We start from the raw sequence: 3,096 nt of genomic DNA, 5'->3' as shown, positions 1-3,096 counted from the left end.
GGTTGGTCTCTTGGCATCTCTTAAGTACCAAGGCGAGGTGGTGTAGGCAGCTAGGAAAAGAATTTCCAAACACAGAAAAATCATCCATGAAAACTTCAATAAACTTTTTGATCATGTCCGAAAAGATGGACAGCATGCACCTTTGGAAAGTGGCAGGTGCATTGCACAATCCAAAGGGCATGCGTCTATAAGCAAAAACTCCATATGGACAAACAAATGATGTTTTCTCTTGATCTCTTGGATCAACTACTATCTGATTATAGCCTGAGTATCCATCCAGAAAGCAATAGTAAGCATGTCCTGCAAGCCTTTCAAGCATCTGATCCATGAATGGGAGTGGGAAATGATCTTTTCTGGTGGCTTCATTGAGCTTCCTGTAGTCTATGCACATCCTCCACCCAGTGACAGTTCTTGTGGGTATGAGTTCGTTCCTCTCATTCGGTACCACAGTTATGCCACCTTTCTTGGGAACTACATGGATGGGACTAACCCATGGGCTATCCGAAATGGGGTAGATTACCCCTGCCTGCCATAACTTCATGACCTCCTTTTGTACCACTTCTTTCATGACGGGATTCAATCTTCTCTGAGCTTGAATGGAGGGTCTAGCATCCTCTTCTAACAAGATTTTATGCATGCATATGGATGAACTAATCCCCTTCAAATCAGCTAGGGTCCATCCAATGGCATCTTGATGAGTTTGTAGCACCTTGATCAATTCTTCTTCCTGTTCTTGGCTCAGGACAGAGCTAATGATAACAGGATGGCTCCCATCACTACCCAAGTATGCATACTTGAGATTAGGGGGTAATGTTTTGAGCTCAGGTTTTGGTGCTTCCTTCTCTTCTTTCACTCTCTCTGGCATGCTTGGCATGGTTGTTTCAGCAACCTTGATGTCACTAACTTCAATATCCTTGGTGAACTCCTCCTCTGCCACTTCCTTTGTTGTTTCCTCAAAGGTTTCTTGTACTGCAATGTCCACTACATCCACCCTCATGCATTCCTTTAGTGATTCTGATGGATAGCTCATTGCCTTGAATACATTAAACACCAACTGCTCATCATGTAGTCTAAGAGTTAGTTCACCCTTTTGGACATCTATGATGGCTCCAGCAGTAGCCAGGAAGTGTCTTCCCAGGATTATCGAAGCCTTGGCTTCTTCTTCCATATCTAACACCACAAAATCGGCAGGAAATATAAAATCTCCCACTATCACCAACAAATCCTCAATTATCCCATGAGGGAATTTAAAAGTTCGATCTACCAATTGGAGGGCCATTCTTGTTGGTTTGGCTTCCTCAATCTTCATTCTTCTCATCATTGTTAGAGACATCAAATTGATACTGGCCCCTAAGTCACACAAGGCCTTTTCCACCATGACTTCTCCTATGATGCAGGGGATTTGGAAACTACCTGGATCCTTCAATTTCTGAGGCAATTTGTGTTGAATGATGGCACTGCATTCTTCAGTCAACAACACAGTTTCTTCATTTCTCCAGCTTCTCTTCTTGGTCATTAATTCCTTTAAGAATTTTGCATAGAGTGGCATTTGCTCTATTGCCTCAGCAAACGGAATATTGATTTGAAGCTTCTTGAAAATCTCCAAGAATCTGGAGAATTGGCCATCCTTTTCACTTTTCATTAAACGTTGAGGATATGGTGCCTTGGTTGTATAAGGCTTCAGGACCTCTTTTTCTTTTTCTTTTGTTGCAGACGGTGTAAAAAATTGTTCCTGTTCCTTGTCTCTCACATTTTCCTTTGCTTCATCCTCTGTGGTTTACTTTGAGATCTCCTTTAGCTTCTTTCCACTTCTGAGGGTTATGGCCTTATATTCTTCCCTTGCAATAGCCTTGGCTGCATGAGAAACGCTTTGCCCAGGGTTTTGCTTAGACAAATACACAATTTGATTTTCTAGCTTCTGGATGGCAGCTCCTTGGTTTTGCAAGTTAGAATTGACTTCTTCCTTAAAAGCTTTCAATTCAGTTATGTCTTGACTCATGGTTGCAAGCATTCCTTCTATCCTGTTTAATTGATCTTGAAATTGTTGGTTCGGATTGGATTGGGCGGGTTGATTATTTTGGCCATGATATGGTGGTTGGGAGTAAGTGTTTTGTGTGGCTTGGTATGATCTTTGGTTGGAGTTTTGGTATGTGGAATTGTTATATTGGTTGTGGTTGTAAGGTTTGTGGTTTTGTGGTTGGGTTTGCTGGTTTCCCCACCCAAAGTTTGGGTGGTTTTTCCATCCTGGGTTGTAAGTGTTGGAATGTGGATCATATGATTGCTTTTGTTGGTTTCCCACATAGTTGGCCTCTTCCCAATCACCTCCTTCAATGCTTACTTCCTCTTGATCTTGTGTGTGTATTGCAGCCACTTGCTTTGTGTCTAATTTCCTGGTGAGCTCTGCTAGTTGCTTGGCAAACACCTTGTTTTGGGCTAAAATTGTATCAACATGGTTCAGCTCCATGACTCCCTTAGTGTTGTGCCTCTCTGAAGCATAGTAGTACTCATTCTCAGCCACTGTCTCAATCACTTCAATGGCTTCTTCCACAGTCTTTTTCCTGTTCAATGAACCTCCTGATGAATGGTCTACAGCCTTCCTTGATTCATAAGAAAGTCCATCATAGAAAATATGCAATTGCACCCAGTCATGGAACATGTCTGGTGGGCATTTCCTTGTCAATTCTTTGAACCTCTCCCATGCCTCGTAGAGCGTCTCACCATCTTGTTGTCTAAAAGTCTGAACCTCAGATCGAAGCCTATTGACCTTTTGTTGGGGGTAGAAACGTGCCAGAAACTTGCTCTCCACCTCATCCCAAGTTGTTAGGCTTCCCCTTGGGAATGATTCCAGCCACTTAGCTGCCTTGTCCCTAAGTGAAAATGGGAACAAGAGCAGTTTATAGGCATTTTCCTGGACTCCATTGGACTTCACAGTGTCGCAAATTCTCAGGAATTTTGTGAGATGTTGGTTTGGGTCTTCATTAGCACTCCCACCAAATGAACAATGATCCTCCACCAATGATATTAGCTGTGGTTTGAGTTCAAAATTGTTGGCCTGAATGGGTGGTTTCTGGATGCTGCTACCACAATTCCCAGAGG

General features: G+C 42.7%; 1 non-coding gene across 1 annotated transcript; it reads left to right on the top strand.

Moving 5' to 3' along the window:
• Nucleotides 1-2,654: 2,654 nt before the first annotated feature.
• LOC130983682 (small nucleolar RNA R71) lies at nucleotides 2,655-2,758 on the top strand. Its single transcript, XR_009087662.1, has one exon. It is a non-coding gene; the product is annotated as a small nucleolar RNA R71 (small nucleolar RNA).
• The last annotated feature ends 338 nt before the right edge of the window (nucleotides 2,759-3,096 follow it).

This window comes from Arachis stenosperma, chromosome 5 (assembly GCF_014773155.1).
Source record: "Arachis stenosperma cultivar V10309 chromosome 5, arast.V10309.gnm1.PFL2, whole genome shotgun sequence".
NCBI lineage: Eukaryota > Viridiplantae > Streptophyta > Magnoliopsida > Fabales > Fabaceae > Arachis > Arachis stenosperma.
This window is presented reverse-complemented; position numbering and strand designations above follow the sequence as displayed.